Raw genomic sequence first — 11491 nt, 5'->3', positions numbered from 1 at the left:
GTTTGTCCTCATAAAATGTTTGTGCACGAAAGTGCTACTATAGGACGTGTTCTTTTATCATCTTCCATAGGCCAGCTGTGCCTGCTCGCAAGAGTCCATCCAAGTGATGGTAGCTTCCCTTACAGAAAGGGAGGATGACTGGGCCCTCACCGGAGTCCAGCCATTTATATCTAATTCTGCCCTAATTGCAGGTCAGCTTCAGGGTCTTGGGAGCATATAGGCTCCAATGGAAAAGAGACTCTAACCATTCTGCTATGCGGAAGTCATCATCCATGCTGAGAGAAGACTTTTGCCTGTGTCTGCTTTGTAGTCAGTTATGCCCCTTGCAATTGTCCTTTACCCATGCTTTGTAAGCAAACCCAGTAAACCCACTGGCTTCCAGAGTGAACTAGGGTGAAATTCTGCTTTGGTTTGTGGTTTGGAGACCCCATGAGGAGTGGCAGCTGTTCACATCTTGGGGTGGTTTGGGTAAAAATGCCCTCCTCACAAATGGCTCATAGGGAGTGGCGTTATTGGAAAGGATTAGGACATGTGGCCTTGTTGGAAGAAGTGTTTCACTGGCTTTGAGGTTTTNGTTTCCGCCCGCCGCCATCCGTGCGTCGGTTTCCGCCCGCTGCCGTCCGTGCGTTGGTTTCCGCCCGCCGCCGTCCGTGCGTCGGTTTCCGCCCGCCGCCGTCCGTGCGTTGGTTTCCGCCTGCCGCCGTCCGTGCCTGGCTTTGAGGTTTTAGTTGCTCTCTTTTCCTGCTGTCTGGTGAGACAGAGAACTCTCAGCTACCTCTCCAGCAGTATGTCTGCCTGCATGCCACCGTGCTCCCCACCATGATGATAATGGACTGAATCTCTGAACGTAAGCCGGCCCCAATTAAATACTTTCTTTTATAAGAGTTGCCATGGTCATGGCGTCTCTTCACAAAAATAGAAATCCTAAGACACATCTCTTCCAGTAAGGAATTCTCAAAGCGAATACAAGCATATCATTTTCAAGTCTTTATAAGTCTTCACCAATAGGAGTGTTTCAGTTAGAGCTAGTGTAAGGGAAAAGTTCTCTGGGATTGATAGTCTTTTTTTTTTTAAACAAAGTTCTTTCAGATTGTTTAATTGGATCTTCTCTTTTCTGCCCTTCAAACCTCACCTCATTCATTTCTTTGATTGGCAATGACTGACCTTGCCTGGAATTAATGTAATGGCTCCCTGAGCAGGGCTCGATGTGCTCTGTCAGCTGGGGGACCTGCTCTGAGCGCATCTCGGTACCCGGTGCACTCTCGACTCACGGAGGAGAAAGGGTTACTTTCCTTTCTAACCAGTGGTTAAGAAGCAGCTTGTGAAGGCACTGGAGTGAGGGGGAGTGAGCGGAGTAAGGGAAGAACAGCAGCTGTCAGGCCCTGCAGATGGCTGCTCTCCAGACAGTCGAACCCAGTAAAACCGTGTACTCGTGGAGTGCAGAGGGATGTCTCTCATCAGGGCACGAGAGACAGGGAAAGACATGAACTTGGGCTTGGAAGAGTTTTTGAGGGTGAGGGTGGGGTTTGCACCACATGTGAAATGCAAATACAAAGGACATTGTAAGGAGGCTTTCCCAGAAGACAGGGTAGCAACCTGTGGCCCTATAGAAGAAAGCAATGCACCCTACCTGTGTCCGGATAAAAGAAAGCAATACACTCTACCTGTGGCTCAGAAGTTTTTTGAAGCAGGTGATAGTGGAGCCGGACAGATAGGACAATAACAATTTGGTCTTTGAATCTGCTATGAAGATAAATATAAAATGCTGTGTGTGTTCTTGTGTGTGCAGATTCATGCACATATGTGTGTGAACATGTGTGTGGAGGCCAGAGATCAGTGTCAAGTATTCTTCCTCAGGCACTATATTTTTCTTAAGGACAGGTTCCTTTACTGGCTTGGAATTTGCCCACTAGGCAAGACTGGTTGGCCAGTGAGCTCCAGGGTTTAGCTGTTTCTGCTTTCTCAGTGCTTGGTTCCGAAGCACATGCTATCATCTCTGGCTTTTGGGAACTGGACTCAAATCCTCATGCTTGCAAGACAAGCCTTGTACTGACTGAGCCATGTCTTCAATTCCTGACACCGTTTGTGATCTTCTAGTGCAGTGCTTCTCAACCTTCCTAATGCAGTGACGCTTTAATACAGTTCCTCATGTTCTGGTGACTCCTGGTCATGAGGTTATTTTCGTTGCTGCTTCATAACTGTAATTTTGCTACTGTCATGAATCACAGTGTAAATATGTGTTTTCTGATAGTCTTAGGCTGCCCGTTATGAAAGTATCATTTGACCCCCAAGCGGCTGCAATCTATAGGTTGAGAACTATGGTTCTAGTGTCTAGTGTGGTACTGGAAACATGGTGAGCTTTACATAGAGCATTTATGATGCTAGGGTTGTAGCTCAGTAGAAGAGTACTCACTTAGCATACATGAGGTTCCGGGTTCAATCCCCAGTACCACAAACAGACATTTCTGGAATAAGTTACCATAAAAGGCATATTTAAGGAACTCTGTATGAAGGTTAGCTTTTCTTTCTTCAATGTAAAGATTTTCTTTATTTTAGTTATGTGGATTTGCATATGCACGTGAGTGTGGGTACCAGCAGAGACCAGAGGGCATAGGATCCCTTGGAGCTGGAGTTAGAAATAACTGTAAGCTCTCCATCGTGGGCACTGGGAAACAGACCTATAACTCCTACAAGAGTGGTATGCACTCTTTGCCACTGAGAGCCAGCACTCGACCCCTGTGATGATCGGCTTTAACTGTCATCTTGACACAACTGAGGGTCCCAGGGGAGAACTGTCTGCGTTGGTTTGTCCTGTGGCATGCCTGTGAGCACTGTCTTTATAAAACTCCTTGCTGTAGGAAGACGCAGCTTGCTGAGAGTGGCACCACTCTCTGGGCACAGGGTCCTAAACTGCGCTCAAGCCGAGAAATCATGCTGGGCACCAGCAAGCAGGTGAGCGAGCTCATGTTCATTCATTTCTCTTGGCTCTTGATGTGACTTAACTGTTTGAAGTTCCTATCTTGAATTCCTTGAAATGATGACCTGGACCTGGGAGCTGGAATAATTCCTTCCTCCCAGAAGCTGCATGTTGTTAGGATGTCTTACCACAGGACAGAAACGAGGCTAGAAACTCCAACTGGTCTGAAGGGTCTGGGATGTGGTGGGAGAGGAACTTCTTGGCTCCCTGAAACTATGTGTTCTCACATATTGCCTAACGATGTTTCATCATGGAGGTACCACAGACACATGGCCCTGTTATGGCTTAAACATGACTAATATCCTTCAAAGGTCCGTCCGTATGTCACAGGACTGGTTCCCAAGCATCACTCCTAGGAGGTGGTAGAACCTTCAAGAGGTGGGAAATGTCTTCATGTTATTGGGGATGGGTTGATGAAGGAGATCATGAGACTGGCTTCTCCCTTTCCTTTCTGCTTTCTCTGGCTCATCAAATGATGAAGTAGAATCTTAGAAATATCTACTCTGAGCCATAAACCCTCATACGAGGCTGTGCTAGCTCATTTTAATAGCCAACCTAACACAACCTGCTATTACCTGGGAAAAGGGACTTAATATGTAATTATTGACACTAGCTTGGCCTGTGGGCAGATCTCTGGGGAATTGTCTTGGTCATTAAGTGATGTAGGAAGCAGCCCACTGTGGGCACCACCATTCCCTAGGCTGGGTTCTGAGCTGCATACAATTGAGAAAACAAAACAAAGAACAGCTAGCAAGCAGGTGAGCAAGCAAGGGTCCAGGCATGCTTTTATTCCCTTTCTGTTTTGGATTCGGGTGTGAAATCATAAGTTTCCGAATAGACTTGCCTGCAACAATGGACTATAAGACCGCACAGATCCTTTCTTCCCTAAATTGCTTTCTGTTATGTTTTTTTGTCACAGCCCCAGGAATACAGCTAGCATAGAAGCTGTGTAGAAATTCAAAATAAGGCCTGCCTACCTCCAAAGACCAGGGTTTTCCCACTGTGAAAAAAAAATGTCCCTTTCACATTTAGAGGGAGGAGTCAGGGGCAGAGATGTGGAGCTGAGATCAGAAAAGCATTGTGGACACATTTCTGCAGGGCCCAAAGTACCACAGAGGGTCCTGTGATACATCTCGCAGCCCAGAGAATGGGATTAGGAAACATAAAACAACATCAACAAAAGGAGAGAATTTTCATTCTTCCTACAGCAAAGCTGGCGGGATGGGGATGAGCACCAAGCCAGCACGAACACTGGCGTGGTGCTGGGTTGTCGTCGAACCTGCCCCTGCATGGTCTCTGTCACCACATAGCACAGACACAGCATGCATTATTAAAAATAGTTCTGAAGGCCGAGGGTACAGTGTGGTCATCCAGGCTAACACAATAGCCAAAGAAAATGTGTCAATTTGTTGGAAAATGCACAGCAGGCGTTTACCCTTGGATGTTTCCAAAACCAGAGGTATTTGTGCTTAGCGCCTATTAGTGACTGTGGAGGAATGCCGCGAGGGCTTGTTTTATTCCCAATCAGGGGACTCACATTTCTGGCTGTGTTATCAGTCTCCTTCCACATCATTTTTAAAGGCGAGCTATAAAATGTTTTTGTCTACTGCGGCAGCGAGGAGGAAAACTTTATTAGTGGGAAAGTAATGCAGTTTGAAAGAGTCCTGTAAACACGGAAATCTGTTTAGGACACTTAATTCTGGGCTTTACAAGGCAACTGTGGCTTTCTTTGCAAATAAACAGGAGCCCTTCCAACGTGCACGAGGGCACTTTGCCCGTGCTGACTTCATGGCATGTGTGGGGAGGGAAAAAACGGAGGTAGCCTTTGCCTTTCCTCCTGTTGGGACCAATAAAGAGCTGAGAATTGGAACCCGAGTAGGATTGGCTAGTTGAATACTTCAGATTGAGGCTCATTTGTGGCCACAGTAGGTGTGGACTGGAAGTGTGCCTTGATACCTCCCCTCTGACCTGCCCTCTGAATCCATCTCAAAGAGTAACAGGCAGCCCCGTGGATTTCCAGTGTTAGTGAATTTGACTTGTTTCCCTTGCCCCACAAAGCCACTTATGTTCATGTTCACATGTATACATGCACGCAAAAGGCACACATATGTACACACAATATACATATCTATACATTCATATATATACAAACACAGACCCAGATATACATAGACAGACATACAGACACACACATGTACACATGTTCTCTGGTCCATATGTATCAAAGATACCAGTTATAGTGGTTAATATTATCAACTTAAAAAGATTTACACTCATCCTGGAGACAACTGAGCATTCCTAAGAGGGATTATTTAGATTAGGTTAACCTAGGTGAGAGGACCCTAAGTGTGGATGGTGTCATCCTCCTTGTCTGGGATCCCAGACTGTCAGGAAAGGAGAGAGTGAGCTGAGTACCAGCATTTACCTCTGTTTTCTTCTGGGCTGCAACAGGCGGGCTCAGCAGTGTCCAGCTCCTGCTGTCATGACTCCTTGCCTCAATGAACTGTGCTGTGCACTGTGAGCCAAAAGCAGACTGCTTCTTCCTTAAGTGGCCTTGCCAGGGATTTTACAGCAGGAATGAGACAAGCAACCAATGCAGTCCCAAATGCAACCCAGAACAAAACCATTCATTTACTTAAAACATGACATTGCCTCTATAATTTCATTTCAAATTCGGCATTGTGTAGGTAGGTATGTGCATGTGAGTGCAGTTGGCCACAGAGGCCAGAAGAGGGCGGTGCATCCTGCTGGAACCCGAGTTACAGGCGGTTATGAGTGACCAGAGAGCTGGGAACTGAACTCTGGTTCTCTGCAAGAGCAGCAAGTGCCGGGAACCACCGAGCCATCATCTCTCTAGCCCCAACATGGGACTTTTTTTTTTTATTGTTGTACTTAATTTTTTAAAACTCCTTTGTGATTCTCAAGTGTGAACTTGGTGGATGTAGAGAACAACAGTATGCCACAAGGTCGAAAGGTTAGACACTTGTGCAGGTATGAGAGCAAGATTTACGGATCACAGAAAATGGGAAATACAGAGAAACAGATGGAGGGAGGAAACAGTGACTGTCTTCTGACTAAGGAAAAGGAACTTTATTTTGGTGACTTTGTTTACTAAAGACACGGCTATGGTTATATTACACATACAGAAATATATAAGATGACTTTTTTTCTTTTAAATCTGCTTTTGTGGTAATGAAAGTTGCCCATGCACTTTGCAGACGGCTTGAAAATATATAAGTATAAAGGAGAAAATAATTGGGCTGTGCTTTTGCAGCAAGAGACAGACACTGTGATTGTTATTACTGTGCGCTCACATAGACTTTCTCCAGTGCATTTTAAAGCATGCTTTTTGCAAAGCCTAGAATATAGTAAATGCAGGATCCTTGCAACTTTTATGTGGAGAATGATAAGGAAAGGATTGAAGAAGATGGTATCTGATTTTAAGAATAGTTTTTTTTTATTTAGTCTTTACCAATAAAAAAATAAAATTCTGAGGCTTAGGTCATCCAATATGAGTTTTAAAGTTGCAGAAATCATTACTTGGGTTCTTTGGCAATGAAAATGGCCATTATGTTGCTTGGTACGGCTTCACTTTTATGGAAGAAGAAAGAAAAAAATACTTCCGTGATTCTCTGAGCACAGCGCCATAACCATGTAAATACTTGAGCTATTATTTGAGCAAGTGGTGGCATTGAATAATATAGGTCATTTTAAGAGGTAATCAAATGTGGAGGGGACTTTTATTTGAACCCTGGCATAAACAACAGGATTCAAAGATGATTATTTCTTCATTTAGGTGAGAGAAAAATTGTCAGAGGTGGGGGTGTCACATTGCGTGGCCAAACCGTACTCTGGGCTGTGTGTTTATCAGAGAAGATAATGAAGTCCAGCATGTACTTTCAGTTGGTCCCACAGAATAAAAGAGCTGGTAAATTACTCTGCACCACAGCCTTTCTTTCTTTTTCTTTTATAGGAACTTTTTTTTTGTCCTAGAATGCATTGTTCAGTAACTTCTGTTTCAACAGGGCAATATGTTATTTTTATTTTTTTCACCTTGACACAACCTAGAGTCCCTTTGGGAAGGAGTTGGACCTTACACAAAGAACGGCTTTATTCAGACTTACCTATGGGCATGTCTGGGAGGAACGGTCTTGATTGATAATTGATGATGATGTGGGAGGAAGGACCCAGACCACTGCGGACAGCACCATCCCTGTACATGTGGTCCTGAATGAATAAGAAAACTAGTTGTACATGAGCCAGAAAACAATCTAAGATGCAAAATCTTGCCATGATTTCTGCTCCAGGTTCCTGCCTTGAGTTCCTGCTCTGACTTTCTTCAGTGGTGGATTATACCTGGAACTAGAAGATAAAACACACCCTCCCTTCCCAAGTTGTTCTTGGTCATGGTGTTTATCATAGCAATAGATCAGTTTGCTAGAGCATAGGGGGCTGGCCTTGAACTTCTGACCCCCCCTTTCCTCCATCTCTTGAGTTTGGGGATTACAGGCGTGCACCATCTTATGTGATGGTCAAGATGGAACTCAGGGCTATGTATGTACTGGACATGTACCAACTGAGGTACATTTTTAGTTGGTGATAATCTACATTTTTATTTGAGAAAGAAGACAATTCTTGGTTTAAAGCTCCCTCTTCAAAAACAGTAATTATAGTTAAAAACACCTGAAATTCTAATATGAATGTAAACAGAAAACCAGCTGGGGGCATGGTGGTGCATACCTATAGACTCAGCACTTGGGAGCCAGGGGTAGGAGGATTTCTGAGTTCGAGGCCAGCCTGTTCTACAGAGTGACAGAATGAGTTCCAGAACAACCAGGGCCATGCAGAGAATCCCTCTCTCTGTGTAGAAACAGAAAAAAATGAACCAACAGCAACTCCCCCAACAAGTAAACAAACAGCAGTGGCAACAGCAACAACAACAAAATCCAACCGAATAACTTTAAAGCTTCTTGAGTCTTGAGTCCCACCTTGCATTCTAATAACCCAGCAAACCCATAAATGCCTTAAACTTTGGTTGTTTATTTTTGGGAATAAAGGATCTCCTGTAGCACAGGTGAGCCTCAAACATGTGTAGCCGAGGATGACCTTGAATTTCTCATCCTCCTGCCTCCACCTCCTCCTCAGTGCCACCATGCATAGTTCATGTGGTTTATGGATAGTATCAATTTTGTATGCAATTAGATTAATTTCTTTCAGCTTGTGACTGGCTCCAAGACATATTCATTGACAAATTGTTTACTAATTTCTCATATGAAAAGTAAGCATTGGCTCCTCTTGATAGACAAGGAGAAAGAAATCCAATGACTAACCTCTTCATGAACAATAGCACTGGGGCTGTTGCTCAGGGCTTCTGTCACTGAGAAAGCAAGTATTCTGCTCTCCAAAATCAACATAAGGGAGGTGATGGGAGGTTTTATTTATTTATTTTTTAACTGCTTTGGTACCCAGTGTTTCTTCACCTAGGAAATAAGGTCACATATTTTCTATATAAAGTTAAGCCTAATTTTCATTTAATTTAATTTAATTTTTAAATAGGTGAAATATCTACATGATTTAAAAGTCAGCTATGCACAAAAGTAGAGTTTAGGGAATTTTCTATGCACATTTTACTCTATTGTCAGTACTGCAATACCCTCTATAGTTAAATATTTTAAATCCCTATGAAATAAGCAAATTGTGTGACTACCCATTCCTCCATCATCCTTACACCAAAGTGTCATAGAACTTGTGTATGTGTGTGTGTGCGTGCATGTGTGTGTGCATGTGTGTGTGTATCTGCAACAGAGGTCAACTTTGGTTGTCATTCCTCAGGTGCTATTCACCTTGGTTTTTTTGAGGGAGAATCACTTAATGTCTTGGAGTCCCCCAACAGGCTAAGCTGGCTGATGAACCCTTAGGGACTTTACCACCTCTGTCTCCCCAGTGCTGGGATTACAAGTATGGCTTGCCATGTCTAGCTGTTTTATGTGAATTCTGAGGATTGATTGAACCCAAGTCCTCATGCTTACATATGGGGCACTTTGCAGCCTGAACCCCAGTTTCAGAGAATGCTTTGTGTGCTTATTTATCTTAGTGATGCATTCTAGCGACCACTCGATGTGACTTCTGAGAGCTAGTGTTCTACTGTGCTGCTTTAAGGGTCTCCCCTGGCTCTTCAGCTAGTTTCACCGAGGTTCATTGACTCTAATGTTTTGCTACAGTCACAAATAACTTTGTGTAGAGGGTGATGGCTTCCTATCCCAGTCGTGTTACTTTTCCAGGTAGTCTCTGTCCCTCTGAGAGGCTCATTGTTGGTTCTCTTCAATGGGGTTTTATTTTCATTAGGTAAATTTCTTTTCAATAAATATCAGTGTAGAGCCAGTTTTCGTCCTTCTTGATCATAAGTACAGGTAGCTCTCACCTCCTATACATCATCTATTCTTGACAATTTCTACAAGGGCAGAAAAGCCAGACAATAGACTGACTTATGGGCTATGAAGAAACTAGATAGGGAAGTTCTATCTGTGCTAAAATATAATAAAATTCCCACTTTCTCTTCAGGTCTTTAAGCACAGTCATTTATGATTCATGGCCAGCAGTTGGTACATGTTCTTTAATTGTGTTCTTTTTCTTCACAATTAATTGAATACACAATTGAGCTGTGTAAAGCCAATGAGAATCTGATTAAGGTGAAAGATTCTCTGTCTTCATTCTGCCTGGTGATTTGCAGCTTTGTCTCAATGGTGTCGAGTCTATATGACCTGTTCTTGTTATCCCTTGTATCAGCGTGTTCATTGTTCTGTTTCCTCCTCATTTTTATAAAACACTTGGGCAAAATGCAAGAAATCTCCGAGTGATTGCGCAAACTTTGCTGATCTAAAACAGAGCAGTGGTCCCTGAGTTGATGCCTCTGAGTGAAAGCTTTCATTGATCATTCCCAGAGCCTAGGATGAAGTTTGCACATGCAGGGAGTTTAGCCCAGTCAGCCAGGAGACAAACTGTGAGAGGCGAGGCAACTCCATGCGGTATAAGAAGCTGCGAGAGGCCGCCATGCTGACAGCTCTTACAACAGAACAACAAACTGTTGAGAAGACTGTGTGGTCAGACTTCAGATGATGACCTACCATGAACACAGTCCACATTACAACATTGGTAATGCAGCTTCAATGGAGAGTTCTAATTCTCCCTACTACAACCCTTCTCGGCCTTTTCTTTATATTCCTCCCTACCTCTCAGTGTGTATGTATGTTTGTGTTTGTGTGTGTGTCTCTCTCTCTTTTTGTGTGTGTGTGTATGTATGTATGTATCCATGTGTCTTAGGGTTTCTATTGCTGTGAAGAGACCCCATGACCCCAACAATTCTTATAAAGGAAGGAAAATATTTAATTGGGGCTGGATTATAGTTTTAGAGGTTTAGTCCATTATCATTATGGTAGAAAGCATGGGGCATATAGGTAGACATGGTGCTATAAAAGGAGCTGAGAATTCTATATCTTGATGTATGCCACACTGGACATATAGATTGAGTATATGAGACCTCAAAGCCTGCCTCTATAGTGACACACTTCCTCCAGCAAGGCTACACCTACTCCAACAAAGCCACATCTCCTAATAATGCCTTTCCCTATGGACTGAGCATTCAAACACATTAATCTAAGTGGGCCATTTGTATTTAAACCACCACAGCATACACGCATCTATCTATCTATCTATCTATCTATCTATCTATCTATCTATCTATCTTTTATCTGTCATCTTTGTATCTGTCTGTCTGTCTATCTATCATCTGTCTATCAAGCCATCTGTCATGAGCCTATCTGGTTCACTATTTATATATCTACCATATATTTGTTTATCATTCATCTATGAATCTATGTATCTATCATCTATTTAAATGAACAAATAAGCAAAACCCATCCTTCTCAGTGTACAGCCTAGACAGTCCTCTGCTGTGGGACAGTGGTTTTACCCTGTAAAGATTTGTTTCTTGTACTTGTTTAATAAATTGCTGATTAGTCAGTAGCTGGGCAGGAAGTATAGGCAGGGTAACCAGGCAGGAAGTCGAGGTGGGGCAGTGAGAACAGGAGAATTCTAAGAAGAGGAAGATTTAGTCTGCAGCTGTCACCCAGACACAGAGAAAGCAAGATGAGAATGCCTCACTGAAAAAGGTACCAAACCATGTGGCAACACAGACAAGAATTAATGGGCTAATATAAGTTATAAGAGTTCATAAGAAGCCTGAGCTAATAGGCCAAGCAGTTTATGATTCATGTAGACCTCTGTGTGTTTCTTTGGGACTGAACATCTGTGGGACGGGGCGGGAGAGAAACCTCTGTCAACAGGCCTCAGATGCTTAATTCTCCTTTCTTTAGCCTTCTAAGTTTCTGAATGCTAAGATTACACTATGAGTCACCATGCTTGGCTCTATTATTTAAATATTAGTCATTGTGGTTGTTTGAGTGAGTAAGATGTCTCCCTTATTCTCAGGAATCTGAATATTTGGTCCCCAGATGG

The sequence above is a fragment of the Alexandromys fortis genome, unplaced genomic scaffold (genome assembly GCF_014885135.2).
Source record: "Alexandromys fortis isolate MF-2015 unplaced genomic scaffold, M_Fortis_MF-2015_v1.1 scaffold_58, whole genome shotgun sequence".
In the NCBI taxonomy this organism is placed as follows: Eukaryota; Metazoa; Chordata; class Mammalia; order Rodentia; family Cricetidae; genus Alexandromys; species Alexandromys fortis.
This window is presented reverse-complemented; position numbering follows the sequence as displayed.